This window comes from Pteropus medius, unplaced genomic scaffold, assembly GCF_902729225.1.
Source record: "Pteropus medius unplaced genomic scaffold, Ma_sr-lr_union100, whole genome shotgun sequence".
NCBI lineage: Eukaryota > Metazoa > Chordata > Mammalia > Chiroptera > Pteropodidae > Pteropus > Pteropus medius.
In genome coordinates, this window is record NW_024349519.1 from 20,255,868 (window position 1) to 20,278,036 (window position 22,169).

The 22,169-nt window shown below is 32.1% G+C and overlaps 1 protein-coding gene across 3 annotated transcripts in view; it reads left to right on the plus strand.

The window, feature by feature from the left end:
* The first annotated feature begins 7,770 nt into the window (after positions 1 to 7,770).
* WDR17 (WD repeat domain 17) overlaps positions 7,771 to 22,169 on the plus strand; it is an 89,606-nt gene continuing 75,207 nt past the window's right edge. For 2 of the 3 annotated variants that reach the window (XM_039882584.1, XM_039882586.1), the window contains exon 1: positions 7,772 to 7,933. The gene's annotated coding sequence lies outside the window, so the exon portion shown is untranslated. Of the gene's footprint in view, positions 7,934 to 22,169 lie in introns of all 3 variants that reach the window. The other variant, XM_039882585.1, reaches the window with a different exon arrangement.

Below are 22,169 nucleotides of genomic sequence, written 5' to 3' on the forward strand. Positions count from 1 at the left end.
ATTTGTGAGGTTTTGAATTTTCCTTTGAACTAATTATAACATCTTTCTGGCTCCCTCCTTCAATGAGTAAAAAGCTTGTAACTGGGGAAATGGCACATGACCGAAAAATTTCTCAAAATTTAACCATGTTTTCATGAACTAGAGAGAAAAACTTCTTTGCATACAAAGAGCAACTATACTAAAATATTCTGGCAATTAAAGAGTTAAAGAATACTTACAAATTAATTCCTAAGGATCTTGCTTCATGATCACTCTCTATGTTTCAATTTAAAAATAAGGCATTATTCAATGGAAAGTTTTGAAAAGCTAACTATAATTATTTCCTTAAGTATTAACTTATCAAATATAAAGTTAAATTTTTTAACATTCGCTTACCAAAGCAACTTATGTAAGTGGCAAGTATCGATTGACTTGCTTATTTACTTATTTACTTTGACTGCACATTCCTTTTGAGAAAAAGGAAATTCTATATTATCTTCTCCAGAAAAGATATTGGATCAGTTGGTTTCTTATTTCTTTTTCATCCCTAAAAACACTAACACCATAACATAGCGGTGGGGTCAGGGTGGCGTAGGTACAAGGTAGTGTAAAACACTGATATGACAAAAAACTTCTTATTAATTTAACCTGTCGTGCTCTTTGAAAAAAACTTTAAATCATAAAATCAACCAATTTATCAGTTTGCCATCCAGAAAAACATGATGTAACCTTTTTTTCATATTTCATAAAATATATATACAAAGCTTCCCTTTATTTTTCTTTTCTCTCTCTCTTCCAAGATGGTTACATTTGGAAATACAATTAACATAGAAGAAATCCTCTAAGGTTTAATTTTACAGCTGCTCTCAAAAAGCAGAGCCAAAGTAAGTTTGGCCATGCACTGAACAAGATATTAGGAAAGTTGAGTTTTTACTTATTATTGCTTATTATCTTAAGCATTCAAAAACAAGTGAAAAATTATCAAATGCCCTTCAACATGGTGTCACTAAAATATTAAAATCATGGATTAAAAATAAATGTTGGCAATCACCCCTAGAACCTGAAAGCTTTGTCTTAGGGGCCCAAAGTCTTCTGAGATATTTTTCAGCAAATTGCTTCATGCGGGACTCCCATTCATAGCAACAGCATCTTGTGTTATTTTCATAGCAAAATAGTCTAAGGCTTATTTTCCAGAACCAGAAGTCTAAACTTTGTTTTAGTTTGCCTGCGCTTAGTCTTTTGCATTGTGTCAGGCTATTATAGATACTTCTTCAATGCTATTTATAAGGCTTTGACAAATTTTATTTCAATACAGACAGTAAAATATATATTACACACACACACATGAATAGAATGCTCATATTGGGAAGTTTTAGATTTCAGGAGTTATAATATCTATCTCAGATAAGTTTTCTGTATCTTATGTCAAAAAATATTTCTACTTAGTTTATAATAAGCTGAACAAATATGTAAGAACATGGTAAAATTGAGGATATAAGCTCAGGTAGCTGTGTAAGTAAACAAGAATAATTTTGTTTACGTTTCTATTAACCCTCAACATTCAGTGCAAATATATGTTGAAAAAGCACCTTTTTTATTTTTTAAGAAATGCATTCACATAATTTTCCTTCAATTGAATGGGCAAACTGAATACTGTTGGGACATTTTATTTTAATTAGGGACAATTAGTTATTTGCCAAGGTCAAGCAATAATTTTTGAAATAAAATTTATATACAGTGAATGTGGCTTTGGCAAGACCCAGTGGTAGTGGATTCAGAGCATAGCAGCTGGAGCCATCAATCATTTATGTTCCCCACAGCTGGAGATGAGTGGCAAATTTTCAAGGCCATGATGCAGAAATACAGGAAGTAAAACAAACAGATGAATACAAAGACAAATAGTTTTAGAAACATCAAGATTAATAATGCACTCTTGTGTCTCATTTTTAGACACATTTAAGTACTTTCTAGTGGTGTACTAATAAATGTTTAACAACCAGCTCTCTGAAAAAAAAAAAGTATGCGTATATGTATGTACACAAGTTTATTATATATAAATTTGGCTGATATAAAGGGTGTGCTGTATGCAATTTATACATAATTATATAATATTTATTATTCTTCACTTTATGTTCCATATAGCTAATTAATTTTCACTGAATTTTTTCATTAATTTTTGCCAAACTCTTGGATTGATAGCCAACTTACAGTTAGTTGCAATTGACAAATGAATATAGTTCCAATTTTAATGCCGATTGGTATCTTCATTTATGTTAATGAGTAAGTCAAAAGCCAAACAATGAAGGCTTGTTCATCCTTAACCTTAGCAATCTCTTTGTAGCACTGAATAACAGTTTTTGAATATTAGAAGCAAATTTCTCAATTTTGTGTGCTATTTACAGTGTAAAAGCTATAGACTCTCACTCTATAGTTGAATTGCATTATTAATGTTTTCTCCATCACTTTTTTAAGTTTATATATAGCAGGGATTGGTTTATAACCTTAATTTTGCCACATTCCTCTTAAATAACAACATATTTCAGCTTATATATTTCATTTAATATATTTTTGACATGTAGGTCAAATCTAGCTTATGTCATGTTTTTGTAAATGCAGATTTTTTGGGATGCAGCTACACCCATTCATTTATGTATTATATAACTACTTTCCAGGAACAACAGCAGAATTCAGTCACTGAGATGGAAACTATATGGCTTGCAAAATCTAGAATATGCACAGAAATGGTTTTCTGACTCCCGAAATAAAATAGCACTTCCAACAGAACTTTCTGTGACAATGAAAATGATATTCATCTGTGCCGTTTAATACGATAGCCACTTAACCACATGGGACTATGGGGCACTTGAAATGTGGCTACTGTGACTGAGGAACTAAATTTTTAATTCTATTTAAATTAACTTAAATTTAAATAGCCACATTTTGCTAGTAGCTACTTTATTAGACAATGTAGATCTAGACAATCAACAAAACCATGAGTCATGCTCTGATGTGTAGCATTTGCTGATTTTCAGCGTGTAAATATACCCATCTACTGTGGCCAATTTCAAGCCACCAATGTGATGTCACTGAATGATAAGTTGAAAAATAATATGCAATATTATATAGTATTTCCACCATACAGACATAGACATAAATAGACATACTAGACATAAATAATCTCGAAAGCATAGATAAAAGTGAAATAATCATAAATAATAGGAAGTGAGTTTTGAGCATTTATTACTTTGTTTTTTGATTAAATTTAATTATAAGCTCATATAATTTCATGATAGTTGTGTTTAATAATGGGTTGCAAAAATCCTGAAAAATATAACAGTCATTTCTTTCAGGTCAGTACAGTCTGGCTTCAGCAGCCTACTGAGTGATAACATCATGTTCTTTATTACTATGTGTAAAATAAATTGAACTAAGAAGAAATATTAAGGAACTAAGGTGAGTAGAAGAGAACATAAAAAGGGTGTGTTATTCTGAAACCCAATTTGTGAAAGTGGATATATTGTCAAAGGAATGGCATTTCTGGTAGTGCAAAGAGAAACGTGTTAGAGAAACATGGAATCAATAGAATAGGGATTTGTAATCTAGAATCAGTTGATCCTTGATGAGATTTTAGAAGGTGAACCATCTGAATGTATATGAAAATTTTGTGTGAATAGATAAAAAAAAAGTTTCCTCCAAATAAGTCAAAATTTCAGAGGGTTTAGGGACCCATAATTTTGGGAATTTGAATATTATAGTCGTTAGCCTCACTTAGAAATTTGATAAGCACATTTGAGGATGAAATATGATGATCTGGGACTGAAACCATAACATGAAGCCAAAGATTTCGAGTCTGAAGTAGGGAAAAGCAAATGAGAGTTGGCTCCATCTGAGAAATGGACCCTCAGAGTGCCCTTTGAGTCTCGGCAGGAACCAGACTCACTACTTTGAAATGACTTGAAGAAAGAATTAATAAATTAAAATCTAGTACTAAGTGATTCATATAGAATTCAGTATAGAGAGATAGAGAGATTAAAAATATGAAAAGAAAGTGATAAAGACATGAGAGGTGAATTTAATGACTCTACTATAGGTCCACTTGAAATTTTGGAAGAGAAAGATAGAATAAATATTTGAACGAATAATGATTGAGAATTTTTCACAACTGAAAATTTGGAGAGATATTTGCAATGCAGATATCTAACAAAGATGAACACCCTGAGTACTTAAAGAACCACAAATCAACAAGGCAAAGTGAATCAAATAAAGATAAATAATCAAAGGAAATAAATGGTCAATTTATAAACATAAAAATAGTTACATTTCAATGAATTCAGAAAATACATATTTAAATCATAAGATGATGCCATTTTACTCAGATTGGGAAAAACTATGAAAATATGATGTTAGTGAGGATGTGGGGCAGGAAACACATTTATATATTGCTAGCTAGAGTATAAATGGAGAGGCATTTGGAAATATTATACTTGAAGATGCCCATGTATCATGACCCAGCAAATCCCACTTTGTGGTCTGAGAAACTCATAAATAAGTGTACGTACAAGGAGATTCATTGCATTTTGCAATAGGGAAAAGTTCACATAAATGCTCATCAATAGGTAAATAAGTAAATTGTAGTGATTTATTTGTATAGCAAGATCCATATCAATCAAAATGAATAAACTATAACTAGACATACCAATATGTATAAAATTTTAAAAGTAATAACAGGAATAAAGAAAATTTAGAATATAGATTTATCTGTTAGTTATGTCTGAGTGAAATGAGAGGGTATGACAGGAGAAAAATAGACGATTTCACTTTACCTACAAAGTGTTTTTTTTAAAAAAAGATGACAAATATTTATATTTAAAATTTATTAAATATAAATGGTATTCTCTGTACTTTCTTGTTTAAATATTTTATAATTAAAAATGTTTTAAAGAATTTAATCAATATTATTCTAGTGATAACATCTCAAATTTTATGCAATTATTGTTTAATTAATTTTAAGCCCTTTCAGTACCTATGCAGTCCAAAGAGTAATGTTAGCTAAGTAATATATTTTATAATAACTGAAATGTTAATTTTTCAATACATGTAATATATACACCATAATAGCTAATATTTTGGAAATAGATTGTATTTTTAAAAAATGATTTCAAGTTTTAAAAGTATATTTATATACAATATGTTTTTAAATATTTAGTTCTCTATATATTTAGTGCACATCGGTTTGATTTGTTTTTATGGCACAATTGTTTCTGTTCTCTTACTATTTTTACTTTAAAAATAGTGTGAGAGGGCTTTCCATTTAGGTGCATCTAAAGCACTTTTGGCTAAATTTTCCTAAAATTTAAGTTTAAAATGTTCTTCCTGGTTAGTTTCTTTTTTTTTTGAATATCCACTGAAAAGGGCACATTAAGTAGCATTCAGCACCTTTTCAAAGCCACTGCTCTCATAGGACATGCCTAGCCTTGAAGACGAATTGACTAGAGCCGTTTGATTCCCCTAATCACTCTGCTTTTAAATTTAATCGTGAAGACTCTGTGCACTCTAAATATGAAGAACTCTAATGATTTCCTTGAAACTTTCAGCCTGAGCAACTGACAATTTTTTTTCGTTGTGAGATGAAAGCACTACATTAATACTTTCATAAAAGGTTGAAAATTAGAGCAGAGATCTTTTCCTCAGAAATTAGATTCTATTGTTTCTCTGGGTTCTAGATCTAACTATATCTGTGATTGTTTAAATCTCGCTTTCAAAACGAATGAACCACAAAGGGAGAAGAGTACTGAATCGGGAGTCTGGGATCATGATACCAATTCTTCTACTAATATGGCTGCATGATCGTGATGAATTTATAACTTTCCAAGTGTCAATACCTTCATTTTAAAATTGAGAATGCATAAACAGATGATTTCTAATGTTTCATTTGGTTATACAATTCTTAACTGGAAAGTTTGAGCAATTATGAGCCAATTAGACTTAAAAGACTTTTCTATCCAACTGATGGACCAAACTAGACATTTTGTCTTTGACTACTTGTTCTCTTCATATGTATTATCAACTGTTTAGCACTGTACCTAGCAAATATCAATCATAAAAGGAAAATCTATTTTCTCAGAAATGTTTCTTGTGATCTTCCCTCTTCATCATTCTTATTTTCATTGTTTAAATTCAGGCTATTGGCATCTTTTCCATTAACTAGTGCATTCTTCTCCTAATTAATCATGCTTTTCACTTCTTTGCACCCTTATGTACCTCCACCATTTCCAAGGTATCTTTCCTCAAGAAAACACCCTTGTTTTAGAGGGTAAAGTGAAACCTTAATAGGGAATCCAATGTCCTCCTCCATCTGGTTTCTTATTTTTCCATTTTAATCTTTGGCCAATTTCTACCTCCTCTCATATCTTTAGATACCCATGCTTGCCTCCTCCAGAGAAAGTGAACAAGTCAAAATTAGTTAAATCAGCCATGCATTTCCCCTATTTTGTGCTTCGGGCTATGCTGTTCTTGCTGCCTGATATGTCCTGTCCCCTTTTCCATCAGGTGAAATCTATGCATTTAATAAGTTCCTGTTCAAATAGCACTCTTATTGAAAGTTTCTCTGAATATACTGGAAGAAAACTTTCTCATGTAAGATCATCTCACAGAACTTTTCTAAAAGTTCTAAGTAGAACTTAACACATTGAATTATATTTAGTTGTTGCCCTCTATACTTTCTCTGGTAGACTGTGTGCTAATTTATTATTTTATGCATCCATCCATCCACCCATTCACCCATCCAACATGTATTGGAGGTCTGCCATTCATCAGGCACTTTTTTAGACGTAGGGAACAATTGTAAGAACTGATTCTAACTTTTAACAAGTTTATTGTTAGGCAACATAAGTAAATTTTAATTTGCAAAATAGAATATATGCTGTGGTAGGAAACAGCCTGCAGAGAATACTTAGGAAGAAAAGAAAAGCCAATGACATTGGAGGATAGAAATTATGTCCAAGGAATTTCCCTGGTTGGGGTAGACCATTCATTGACTAGTCTCAGTCTGACATATAATTAAAGTTCAATAAATGTTATTAAATACGATTTATTCCAAGTACATGAAGGATTATTTTCTCCCGTGTTTGATAAAGGCCATAGGTAGTGAAGATATTTCAGAGATATGAAGAAAATAGAAATGACAGTACCAAGCATTTCCATTCAATCAGATTCCACAAGGGAAAAGTCAGTGTTGAACACTTTGAAGTCCCCGTATATTAACTATATACGACTCCACTAGTATAAATAGTCGCACCCAAAAGGGTTTCCCACAGACCGGCTTGAGTAAAATAAGACCATAGTGAAGTGCAGGAGACTTAGCATTCTGCATTCACTCACATTCCAGGTGATAGTTCAAGACTAGTGCAGCCTAGCTCCCGAATGAGGCTCATCTCCCTCCTCCAGGTCTCTCAAGGAGATGGATGATTTATTTATTGTATATTTGACTCATTTACCTAGAAAGTGCATACTCGGTATGTGGAATGTATTAGCTAGTGAGAACGCTTATGGTTCACTGTTTGCCTCCACTTTCAGCCTCACTATAAACTCAGCTGAAGCCTCACTCAAAGCCTGGGAACCACGTCTTCCCTTCAGACTACCCGTTGCCGGGTAACCGCTCTTCTGGCACTCAGTCTCCTGGGGTAACGAGCCGCTTCCGCCTCTCCCCGACTCTCCAATCAGCGACCAACGTGGCCGTCACGTGTACCTCGGGGCGGGACCAAGAGAGCGGGGCGCCGCGGTTGCCTGGTGGAGTCGGCCTCCCTGCCCCTCAGAACCCGCGGCCCAGCAGCCCCGCCCGGGAGCCGGCGGCGTGCAGGAGCGGAGGGCGGGGCGGCGCGCCAGCAGAGCTCGCGCTGCCGCTGCGCCTACTTCAGCACCTTCTCCTGTCCGCTGCTGCGCTCGCATCCTCTAGGTAAGGAGCCGGAGGGCGGCGGGGTGAGATACCTGGGCAGGAGCAGACTGGGAGAGACAAATCTTTGGACTGATGTGGCATCGTGCGAGTCGGCCTCTGACCGCCCTGCGAAGACCGCAGATTGGGGTTTCGTGCATCCTCCAGGGCTTTGCCTAGTTGCCTGAGTATCAGAGTCACACACCTAGTTAGGAGAAGGCGCAGCAAGCCGCCAACATTTATGAATCTCAGCTACCGCTGGAGCGTAAACTATGATTATTATGAGCGACATGGTTTATTTTTATTTTTTTAAGATTAAGTGTATGTATGTCTGGTGTCTAGATTGTAATTCTCATCACTGTGCCCTCGAGGCACTTCTGTATTGATTACGTACCCTTTTGAAGATGGTCTTAATATTCGGGTCGTACAAAAAAAGCTGTGAGTAAAAAGGAAACGTTCCAGAAAAAAAGACGGTATTAAATGTGAGAGGCATAGTATATGTTAAGGAAATCATAAAAGATACAGACTTTCTTGTTTTTTTTTTTTCCAAAAAAAAAGACTTTTTTTTTGCATGCAAATACTAAAAGGAGCAAAAATGTAAGCTTTTTTACTATAATAATTAAAAACAATTGATTTGAATGAAATTTAGTGATAACTTTGATCATGTATCAAAAATAAGTCATATTTGTGTTTGTAATTTCAATATACATATTTATGGTAGTCTTTAACAAGAGTTTGAAGAGAAACACTACATTTATGAATCTTTCATTGTCTGAGTATTTCAAGAATACTCTTCAGAGAAACTCATTTCTCTACCAATTTTTATATCCAAAGGTGTAAATCCTAACATTTAAGTAACCTCAAGTGAGGAAAAAGTTTTCTTTAGGTTTTATTTCTCTACAGAATAAATTCTTTGGGGGAATTTCTACAGTTCTCTTCGGGTGTTCCTATCTAATTTCTTGCTCACAGATTGCTAAGGAAGAGTCTCATCAACAGTGAGAGAATAATCTCCATGAGATTATCATGGACCACAGAATGGCCTTGGGTGTTGTCTTGTCACTGCACTGCTATGCTGGGCTTGTGAAGATTATAGCTCTAATGGAAAATGCACTCACTTATGTCCTTTTGAGATTCTGCCTCACTGGTCTAAGTGTGCAGGAAAATGGGCATAGTTATATCTAACTTGTGTGAAGGCAGAGATCTGAGACAAGTGGTCTATCTTTCCTGTTCCGTGATCTAAAATAAATATAGAAATTAGTAAATATGAAAAAAGTTGTCAGTTAATTCAATATAATTTTAGGAAACATCCTTTAGTGCATTGTTTAGAGATTAATGTTACAATGCTAGTTTTAGGTCCTTGCATTAAAGATTCCTGGGAAGTTTTTTAAACCAAGGGCCTATTTCAAAGGGCCTGCATATAAAAAAAAAAATCATGTATTTCTTAAGTGAGCTCCACAAACTTACTATATAAAATGGATAGTTGCATTTTATTATTTATATTGATCTGATTTTCCTGTGTTGATATCAATAGAAATACTTAAAATGTGGGTTATCTCTGAAAACAATTATATTTACTCAAAACTTTAAAAATTCTTCATTCTTTTTATTTTTACTAATTAAATACTGGTATACTGAAAATTTTTGTTACCCATTAGTCACATAATAACTCTATATATTAGCCACACATTAATTTAGCTTAGAAAAAAATGTTTTTAAATTCTTGTACTCTCAGTCAAGGGACTACTAGGGGTAGAGAGTTTTTGTTGTTGTTTTCTGTAGACTCTACCTATAGCCTTTGGCCAAGACATAGATAAGCCAGTGGCAGTTTATAAATTAGAAAAGAATAGGAATAGTTTTATTTTTGTTGTTCATTTGTTTATTTTGCCCTAATAGAAACTAGAAGTCCAACATGAATGAGTAGGTTGTCACTTTCAATAAAATATGTGCAAATTCTCCAGGCTACGTAATTTTATTACATTATGTAACTGTACATTATGTAACTGTAAGGCTACAAGGAAATTCAAACAATTTTGAAAGATTCACATTTCTTTCCTATATTCCAGAATTTATTTGAAATCTGATACATGCAAGGAAGATAACCATTTATCAGATTACTAAATAGCCACTTCACCCAGCCATTCATGGTATTTACATATATATACATATATATATGTATATATATGGGTTACTTCTACTTTCTGCAATTGTAGAATTATCTCATTTTATATTTTGTTAATCTATTCCATTTAGCAGATTAAAATATTAAAGTGAAGTTATGTAGCTTCCAGTGTGTCTTCAGAACAGGGATTTCATTGAGAGTATTTTAATCCACAGAAATCATGTTAGAAGATTAGGAGAGATTCCTTTTACTCTGACTCCTCCTTCTTTTCTTTTGTATCAGAAACATATATTAAACTAAGAGTTGGTTGGCATTTTTCAGTATCCAAAACCATGCTGTGTTCTATGGTAATAACATGGAGATTATTTTCTCACTGTAGATGAGACTCTTCCTTGGAGATTTGTGTACAAGAAATTAGAGATACCTGAAGAGAATTGTAGAAATTCCCTAAAGAATTTACTCTGTAGAGAAACAAAACCTGAAGGAAAACTTTTTTCTTACTTGAGGTTACTTAACATGTTCAAAAAGGGCTTGTAACTTTGGTTATAAAACTTGTTAGGGAAATAACTAAAATGACCAGTTTGGACCTATACCTTTGTATATCGAAGGGAAAAATTCCCAGCATAATTGATTGGAAAGATTTCAAAAGTTCTCATGGTACAACAGGACTGTCACATTAGGAGACAAGGTTTAAGTTGTTTTCACTTGATTTCAATGACTAGACAAATATAACTGAAGATAAATTCAAACATTTAAAATAGACTAGGCTTTGTAAAAAAGGCAAACTGTAGTTGGAACCACAGGTGGCACTTGTCATACTAATTCCACAATATCAGCTACTTGAGTGAGATAATATTTTAAAATATAAGCATAAAGTCTTGCTTTTTATTACTTTACATGTACTACAAAGTGTGACTCAGTTTACTATCTCCTAAAACTCTGGAATTCTACATTGTAATTTAAGAAATATAATATATGTATATATCATAGAAACAAACAGTAAAATAAATCTACAGTAAGGGTGTATAGGAGACAATTTATCAGTGCTTTTTGGTATTATAGAGATGATATATAATTGTCATATTTAGGAAAACCTCTATCAAAAGATGTAAGAAATAATTTTCCATGCTTTGGTGAGGATGTTACCACATTTCAATACCTGGTTTATAGATTTGAATGCTCAGACATAGAGAACTCACAGTAGAGTTTGTTAAATAATTTTCCTTATGCTTAGATTCATTGTTTTCTTCTACATTGTTGGCACTTTAAGTTGTGAGCATATACCAATATCTCAGGCAGGCTCATTTGCAATTATTTAAAATAAGCGGAATTTCATGTAACATATGCAAAAGAACTCACTTTCAGATTGGAAAGTAGAAAGTAATTCTCATTGCACAGATCCTGTTTGATATGCTGTAGAAAAACCTTTATTTTCTAACATAAAACAGCTCCACATGGAGTCTTGAAAATTGAAGCGTTGGTTAATAAGAAATAGGTAATATTTAGTTAAGTTTGGTCGTTTAAGATAGAACATTATGAATGAGTCTTAATGAAAAGAGTTATGTAACATTTTATTTTTAAGGTAAACATGATAACAGGTTTGAAAGAGTCACTTCAGGATTTAAGCTGGAAGGATGTTTAGAGACCAGTTACTCTAACACCATTATTTCATCATCATTAAATTTTGAGGTCACTAAATACATAAAGATTATGCTGCTCAAAATTCGTCAGTGTGAAAACTGGTCTAGAACTTCAACCTCTGACACTCAGCATTGTGTGGCTCCCTAAAGAAGTCAAAATATGTCATCAGCATCATCTTCCCTTTTATTATATTTCTTCGAGGGATTAATTTAAAAGTTTGAGTAATTAAGATTTAGATCTCTTTTGTAATGTTAAAATAATTATGTATGTAATGAACAATGTGCATATGTTTGGTCTCATCACACAGAAAGTTTACTTAAAATATTAGTTAAAAAAGTGTTTTCCCACAATTTTTATGATTTTTTGATTTACTCATTAATATAACTTAAGTTTTGCTGCAAAGTCTTTTCTGACTTTTTGGGATCCAGTTACCTTAGAAATTCTTTATCCCAATGCACCCCAATGGTACGTAAGTATACATAGCCATCACATTTATAACAGAATGTCAAGAATACTACAAATAGGAAATTTTTGGAAGTTATATCTAAAACCTAGATTATGGTTGCTGTCAGGTAACATTTTGAAGGTGGATGTGTTTATTTTCTAGACTTTCTGCCGCTTTTGCACCAGATCCCAGCTAGCACAGAATTATTCAAAGTGTAACTGGACCAGTAGCATCAGCATCTCCTGAGAGCTTATTAGAAATGCAAATTCTCAGGCCCAACCCCGACCAAATTGGAATCTCTGAGAAATCTGTGTTTTAATAAGCCTCAAGTGAATCTTCTGAAGGTAGAGTTTGAGAAGTATTGATATAAAGTACATTATTGCATGGGACCTGGTTACCTCTTGAGCTGGTAATATCAATGTCCAATTCCACTTTTGAAGCTTTACATGGGAGTACCATGAACTACTAAATAAATGAGCTCATTCCTGATAATATAATAGTGGATACATCTATATTTCAATAACTTTTTGGACATAAGTCTCACTTTCATTATTGTATTAGTTCATCTTTAGGGGGAATTTTATGTTGGCTAAGGGCATAATTTTTGATGAGTGGGCTATCAAATAGAGTAGCGACCTATCTGATCTGTGCATTGGCCTTGCCTTGCTGATACAACCTTTGACTTCTCAAACTTTAGGATTTTTTTCAGGCCTTCTATCAATGTATGTGTACATATTTCAAAGAAATTTTCGGATTTATTGACTTTATGTGGGCTATTTCTTTTCATTTTAAAGCTTACAAGCTTTAAATCCATTTGATTTCCTTTGCTGGTTTTTCTCAATTGATTTGCCAAAATAATTTTTAATACCGTTTGGCCAGAACAGGAAAATGCCAGTCTCAGTCACATGCCAAATGGGAGTCCCGATTTCCACAGACAGATAGGCATAAAGGCCCAGACTATTTGAAAAACTTATATACAAAATCTAACTCACAAAACAGATTAATTAGAAGGGGAAGGGCTTCCTCAGGTTTACAGAACAATTGACTTCTCAAGTATTCCTTGATGAGGAATAATCCTATTTATAAAAGTAAGGCTACATATGTTTGCCATGCTCTGTCATAGAAATAACCTTATATCTTTTTATGACAAATATTTACATCTTTATATCATAATGTTTCTCTTAATGAAATATTTACTTCTAACTTCTTAGTTTATAAGTGAAAATATGTAATTTCACTCCTCTATATTTTCTGGCTCTCAGAACAGTCATACTGAAGGTATGTGAATGAATGATCCCATTATTCAAGGAAAGTGGATTACTTTCTTTGATTAAATTAAAAATCATTTCCGTATTACAACTCAAGAGGTTCTGTAATCCTCCAAGCACCTAGAAAAATCTAATTCTATAATTCAAATCTATATAACTTTCATTTTGTTAGTTAAAATGTAAGAAAGTATAAAAATAAATATTCAGGTAGATAATGAAATAAATGCATTCACTGTGCCACATCTTTGAATCTGTGTTTTGGTCTTACATATAATGCCTGCATTTTGCTGATCAGGTATCATACTGGTATAAGTGGTCATTTTATGAGTCCAAACTAGAACTACCATAATGACCTTATTCTTTTCTATTTGCTCCATAATCCGGGATTTCAACGAGCTTAATACTGTATTTGCTGTGACCTATTTTATCACCTAAGCTTTTAAGAACATCATGATTTAACATATGTTGAAAATGCTTAGATAAAACCCACTGCCAGGCACATTAAAGGTACACTTAGAAATGGTAGACATTTAAGAGATTAATCTTGGTTAGTAGAAGATAGTAGAGGAAGTTTTTCTGCTAAATTATCTTTACTATTATTGAACTAAGGAAGTAGTTCTGAAGCTTTACTGAGCATATTAATCACCTGGGAATGATTTTAAAAACCAGGTTTCCAGATCCCAAGATTCCGATCCACTAGTGTTAGGGCACGATCCCGGAATCTGCATTTTTAGCCAGTTTCTTAGTTAATTCCGATGCAAGAAACCTGAGAGCCACACTTTGAAAGACACTGATTTAGAGATCTTTAACATTTTATTCATCTTTGGTAACTGTGGTTCTGCATATCACAGCGAGAAGAGTGGTTATTTAGGATTAGGAACATGAGACGGAGGAAGATACGGGCTAATGGCTAATTAAAAAAAAATCCTTCCAATTTTTTTGCATTTTCCAAAGTTTTCTAATAAGCACATATTAATTATATAATTATATATTTTTTGCAAGCTCACATACAGTGTATTCAAATTTTAAACACTAATTTTCAACATGTTATTAAGGTTTTGTTTTTTTATTTTTTATTAATACAGGCAATAGAGTTCTATTAAGAAAATTTACAAAATTCCGAAGAGTGTAAAGATGAGTTCAACATAACCACCTTTAATCTGCATCCTGACAAATCTCTGACTTTTGGATATGTATTTTATATACTTTTATTGATTTTTCTTATTATTTCTCAAATCTGCCAGGAAGTTTCCATCTCAGTCTTTGCTGTTGCTGCTCCTTTTGCTTAACACACTTGCTGGCCAAATACCTTTATATTTTGCCTCTCATCTCCTTCAAATCTCTGCTTAGTATCAACCCAGTGAAGCCTCTCAATACTCTTAAAAAATTGGAATGTCAGCTCTATCTCCAGAACTCCTTATCCTCTTTCCCTGCATTATTTTCTCCATACCACAAATTTTTTTCTAACATACATCAATTACTTGTTTGTTTTTCTCATTTCCTGACTGCTTCCCACAAGAATGAAAACTATGGAAGGGCAGGATTTTTATGTTTTTCACAGTGCTTTATCTTCAGTGCCTGATTGGCACGTAGTTGCTGCTCGATAAATATTTATTGAATGAATGAATTAATTGAGGAGTGATTATTAAAATTTTAGAAAATATAAATAAGTCAAAGGAATAATAAATTTTCGCTATTAAATAGCCAACTCTTTACCTTATGGTGTGTATTCTTTTAGTTTTTAATGTGTATGTGTCTTTGTGTCTGTATATATATATATATGTGTGTGTTATATATATATATACACACATTTTAAAATATAAAAGCATAATTGTTTACAATATGCCTTTTAGTTTAATTACAGATTTTTTCAAGTCACTGATTTGTAATTGCTCTTTATACATTGATATTTTATTTATATGTTCATATATTTTTATCTACTTTAAAAAATTTTGACCTCATTTAAGGTATATAACATAAAACTTGAAAATTAAAAAATATATGATGATTATTTTTATTTTTTATTTTTAATTAAATTTATTGGGGTGACATAGATTAATAAAATTATATAGGTTTCAAGTGTACAATTCAATAATATGTTACTTGTATATTGCATTGTGTTCACTATCCAAAGTCAAGTTTTCTTATATTTACCTCCTTTACCCTTATCTACCTCCGACACCCACCTTTCCCTCTGGTAACCACCAAACTGTTGTCTGTGTCCATGAATCTCTGTTAATTGGTCTTGTTCGTTTATTGCTTTCAGTTTTATATCACATATATCAGTGAATCATTTAGTTCTCAACTTTTTCTGACTTATTTCACTTAGCATGATAATCTCAAGATCCATCCATGTTGTCATAAATGGCAGTATTTCATTTCTTCTTATGGCTGAGGAGTATTCCATTGTATATATGTACCACTTCTTATTTATCCAATCATCTATCGATGGTTTCCAATACTTCAGTTGTTTCCATGTCTTGGCCACTGTGAGTAATGCTGCAATGAACATTGGGTTTCATATATTTTAACAGATAAATGTTTTTAAATATTTGGGTAGATACCCAGAAGAGGAATTGCTGGGCCATATGGTAATTTTATTCTTAGTTTTTTGAGGAACCTCCATACTGTTTCCATAGTGGTTGTACTAATTTATATTCCACCAGCAGGATACGAGGGTTCCTTTTTTCCTACAACCTCTCCCAATACTTGTTTTTACTTGTCCTGTTGATGATAGCCATTCTGAGGTGGTATCTTATTGTGGTTTTGATTTGCATTTCCCTAATAGCTAGTGAAGTTGAGCATCTTTTCATATGTTTGTTGGCCATTTGTATGTCTTCTTGGGAGAAGTGTCTGTTTATACTCTCTGCCCTTTTTTAAATTGGTTTGTTTGTTTTTTAATTGTTGAGTTGTATGAGTTCTTTGTATACTTTAGATATTAGCCCCTTATTGTAGGTGTTGTTTGCAAATATCTTTTCCTATTCAGTTGGTTGCCTCTGTTTTGTTGATGGTTTCTTTTGCCATGCAGAAGCTTCCTAGTTTGATATAGCCCCGTTCATTTATTTTTGCTTTTACTTACCTTGACTTGGAGATCAAATTAATAAAATCCTCTCTAAATTTAAAGTCCATGAGTTAATTACCTATGTTTTCTTCTATGCAGTTTATTGTTTTGGTCTTATATTTAGGTCTTTAACCCATTTTGAGTTAATTTTGGTGTATGATGACAGATAGCAGTTTAGTTTCATTCTTCTGCGTGTGACTTTCCAGTTTTCCCAACACCATTTATTTGAAGAGGCTTTCTTTTCTCCATTGTATGATTTTGGCTCCTTTGTCGAAAATTATTTGCCCATGTATATAGGAGTTCAGTTCTCAGTTCTGTTCTATTTGTCTGTGTGTCTCTTTTTCTACCAATACCACGCTCTTTTGATTATTGCCACTTTGTAGTTTAAGTTGGAATCAGGCAGAGTGATACCTCCAGCTGTGTTCTTTTTTCTCGGGATTGCTTTGCTATTCGGGGTCTTTTGTGATTTCATACAAATCCGATGACATTTTGTTCTTATTCTTTAAAAAATACCATTGGGATTTTGATGAGGATTGCATTGAATCTATGTATTGCTTTGGGTAATATGGCCATTTTAACTATGTTGATTCTTCCAATCCATGAAATCGGAATATATTTCCATTTCTTTAACTCTTCTTTGATTTCTTTTAATGTCTTATAGTTTTCAACGTATAGGTCCTTCACATGATTCATTAAGTTTATTCCTAAGTATTTTATTCTTTTTGTTGCAATTGCAAAAGGAATTCTTTTTTTCATTTCTTTTTCTGAAATTTCATTGTTACGGTATAGTAATGCTATGGATTTTTGTTCATTGATTCTGCAACTTTCCGTATTTGTTTATTGTTTCTAATAGTTTTTTTGGTGGAGTCTTTAGGGTTTTCTATATAAGGAATCTTGTCATCTGCAAAAGGTGACAGTTTGATTTCTTCATTCCCATTTTGGATGCCTTTTATTTCTTTCTCTTGTCTGATTGCTCTAGCTAGAACTTCCAACACTGTTTTGAATAAGAGTGGTGATAGCTGACAGCCTTGACTTGTTCCTGATCTTAGAGGGAAGATTTTCATGTTTTCACCATTAAGTATATTAGCTGAGGGTTATGGCATTTATAATTTGAGGTATTTTCCTTCTATACCCATTTTATTAAGTGTTTTAATCATAAATGGATGCAGTATCAAATGCTTTTTCTGCATCTATTGATATGACCATATAATTTTTATGCTTTATTTTGTTTATGTGGTATATCACATAAATCAATTTGTGTATGTTGAACCATCCTTGTGCCCCTGGAATGAACCCCACTTGATTATTATGTATAATCTTTTTAATATATTGGTTATATTTGATTTGCTAGTACAAAATTTAGGATTTTTGTATCTGTATTCATTAGAGATATTGATATCAGCATAATGTCCATTCGTGATAACATGGCTGGATCTTTAGATTATCATGCTAGGCGAAATAAGTCAGAAAAAGTTGAGAACCACATGAATTCATTAGAATCCAGGAATTTGATTGTGGCTGCATTGAATTTATAGATTAATTTAGAGAGAATTTATGTCCTTACAGTATTAAATCTTGTAACCCATTAACTTTTGTTTAGGATTTTCACATTTAATTTATGAGAGAGATTGCTCTGTAATTTTCTTTTTTATAGTCTTTTTCAGGTTTTGGCAGGATATGAGTAATTTCTAATTGATTCTATTTTTTTTTTTTTTTTGTATTCCTGAAGAGTTTGTGTAAAACTTCTTTAAATATTTGCAAAATTTCACCAATGAAACTATCTGGGCCTGGGAGATTATCTGTGGAAAAGTTTTAAATGTAGAATCATATTCATATTTAGGCTACTAAGATTTTCTCATTCTTTTATCAACATTTTTAACATATATTTTGAGAAATTTATCCATTCATCCAAGTTATCTATTATATTGCTTCAAATTAGTTCATAATATTCTATTCTATTTTGATGTCAGTATGTTCTGTAGTGATGTCTTTTTCATCTGTGATTTTGATATTTGTACTTTTTCTATTTTTTTGATAATAAATCTTCTAAAAGTTGATCTAAAGGAACCAGCATTTGGTTTAGTTGATTTTCTCTGTTGTATGTTTATAAACATAAAATGTTTTCCCTCTATTCAGAATGATTTCCTTTTTCTACATTTTTTTAGATTTTATTTGCTTTTCTCTTCTAGCTTTTTGAGATAGAAATATAATCTTTGATTTTCTCCCTTCTTTTCTATTAGAATATATATACATATATGTATGTGTATATGTATATATATGTGTGTGTATATATATATGTATATATATACACACAGATATATATATATATATAATTAAGGCTGTGACTCTCTACCTTCAAGCAGTGCTTTAGCTGTAAGCCACAGATTTCTATTTGTTGCAGCTTGCCATTTAGTGCTGAATATTTTCTACCTTCTATTTTTACTTCTTCTTGATCCAAGGATCATTTAGAAATGCTTTGTTTAATTTCCAGACAGTTGTGGATTTTCTAGTTATCTTTCTTTTATTGATCTCAGCTTTAATTCCACTGTGACCAGAAAATATACTCTAAACGAGTCCAATATTTTGGAGATTGGTGAGGTTTTCTTTATGGCTTAGCACATGATTTATTTTTGTAATTACTCTGGGTTTACTTGAGAAGAATATGAATTCTATCATTATTGGGTACAGTATTCTGTATGTCAGTTGGGTCAATTTTGTTGAATATGTTGTCCAGATCTTTTATACCCCTATGTAGTTTTCTCTATCAGATATTAAGATTTGTTAAAGTCTTCCATTATGTTATGGATTTGTATATTTCTCCTTTAATTCTGTCATTTGTGCTTTATATTTTAAAGTTATGTCATTTGTTACAATGATAGGACTGTCATACCATTCAGTTGAATTCACCACTTTATCCTTTAGTAATATCACTCTATCTCTCTAGTACTATTTGTTGCCTTGACATTTATTTTATCTTTTATTTATATAACACCTTTCTTCTGTTTAAAAATTATATAGTATTAATTTTCTGTTCTTGGACTTTCAACTATTTTGTAACTTTATATTAAAGTGTGACTCCTGTAAAGAGTATATGGTTGAGATTTTTAATAGTCTGCCAATTATGCTTTTAATTTTAATCCACTCTTTTAATATATAATTTATAATTTGATTTACATATACAATCAAGCTATTTATTTTCTTGGTCACAGTTTTTTTATTAATTACATTTTCCTTTGATTAACTTCTTAATAATGTTTATTTAAATTTAGTTACCTAGAAATTCTATCATGTACCTTTGACCCATTACAGTTAAAACAAACGATTACTTTTACCTCTTCATTCATACTAACTCCATTTATCTTGATCTCACCTTTTATATATAATTTAGTGCTAAAAATGTTTTAAACTATACCATTACAATCATTGTTTGGTATAGTTAAATTTAGTTATACTTAACCACATATTTTCTTCTTCTGGTGATATTTATTATCCCTAACATTTTCATGTTTCTGTCTAGGATCATTTTTTCTGTCTGAAGAACTTCTTTAATACTTTTTTTCTAGTTCAGACCAACAAAAATTCCCTAGTTTTTGTTGTATGAGAACATCGTTATTTTTGTCTTCAGTTATATTTTCACTGTGTATAGCATTCTAGATATATAGTTATTTTTCATAACTTTTAAAATGTCATTTTGTTGTCTTTTGACTTCTATTATTCCTATTGATCTCTGACTGTACTGTAGCCACTAAAAATTTTTTTTGTAATTTTCAGCATTTTACTATGATGTGCAACTTAACCTGCTTGGGATTTGTTGAGCTTTAGGAACTTCATTTTTTAAAATCAATTTAGGAAATTTCTTCCTCTTTATTTCTTTGAATATTGATTCAGCTATATTTTCTCTCGTTTTTAGACTCCCATTACATCTGTGTTTAACTTTCCAGCATATTTTATGTTTCTTATGCTCTGTTCTATTTCACTTTTTTTCTCTATGCATTAGTTTTTGTATATACTACTTATTTATATTCCAGTGTACTAATGCTGACTTCTGCTGTATCCAGCATTCTAATAAACTCATTCAATATAAATATATATATATATCTTACTGTTAAACATACAATATAAATATATATATCTTACTCTTAAAGTGTACAGCTGAAACTTATTAGATTTCATTAACCAATGTCACCATAAAAAATAAATTGATTTTAAAAAATAAAATAAACTCATCCACTGAGATATAAATTTTAGATACAGTGTTTTTCAGTTTTAGAGTGTTCATTTGATTTTTGCTGTTTATATATTCCAACTCTAGTAAAAAAAAATACTTCAATTCTCAACTCTTTTGTTTGTAACTTCACATTAAAAATAGTATGTGAACCAAATGTAGAGGATAATCTGGTGATGGCCAGAGGAGAGGGGGATTGGGGGTTGGAAGAATGAGGTGAAGGGTTAAAGAAGTACAAATTAGTAGTCGATAGATGATCACAGGGATGGGGAGCATGGTATAGGGAAAGTAGTTAGCATTAATGTAATGGTTAGGTGGAGAGCCAGAGGAGAGAAAGAGCAATTGGGGGGATAGTTTTATAAACTATATAAATATCTAACCAATGTATTATATTCTTGAAACTAATAATAATAATAATGATAATAATAATAATAATAAAGCTTCTATGACCAAAAAAAAAGAAATAGTACATGACCTAAGCTAAAGAGAGGTATACTGTATACTTTATGACTTTGTTGCTAGAGATTAGACTCATCAATAAGTGGAGAGTGTTGTCAGCTTTATTCATTTTTTGTTCAAAAATTGTTCTTAGGATGTAGCTATTTAATACTTTGAAAGGTCTGGTCAATGCATGCAGTGATGGGAGGGGAACTATTTATATAGTTCTCTTCAGGCGTCTGGAAACGTGCTCATGGAAATCTGCTCCTGTGCTCAGTCCCTGTGGAATAGTAGGAACTAAGGAGTTAGAGGATCTATTGTGGATGTGGCATTAACAGGCATCCATGTGGATGATCATTGCAGTCATTAAATTCCATGTTGGTGTCCTTTGGATCCCCCCACGCATATCCTTAATCTAGTCCATCTCAGTCCTCTTCAGCTTGTTTCAGTAGATTTCAGTTTTTGCTTATTTCCTATTATGGGATTATTTATTCTTTGTGTCCATCTTCCTCATCTGCTTGTCTCTGACATTGCTTCTAAAAATACTTCCGGATTAAAGAAGTATTGGTGCTATATCTGAGAGTCTTCAAGAAAGACTTAAGTTAATGTGTTCTAAAATATGATGGCTAGGGGTGGTAAGTAGGTCAGAAAACTTCAAGGGGAAAATACAAAGATAAATAAAAGTATCCAAGTGAAATTATAAAATATAATCCAATTATACAATATACATGCACAAGTTAATTTGGGGTTTCCCCCCTCTAGTTTTGTTAGTGTTAGGAAGCACTGCTGTGTATTCTTAGTGTAAAATTTCTTTTTATTTAGATTATATGCCTGACAGCAGAAATGTGCAATTTAGCATTTTGTAGCAGCTAAATTTTCTTATTAGAATAATTAGCATAAAAGAAACATTGTAAGCTTCCTAGAAATCCCCCTCATGATACTTTCCTGTTACTACTTCCTTTTCTCCAAGGAAAACTCTCTCATAATGTTTAATAGTGTACATTAATTTTACTTATTTTTAAATTTCTCTAAATGGAATCTTGGGATATGCATCCTTTTATAT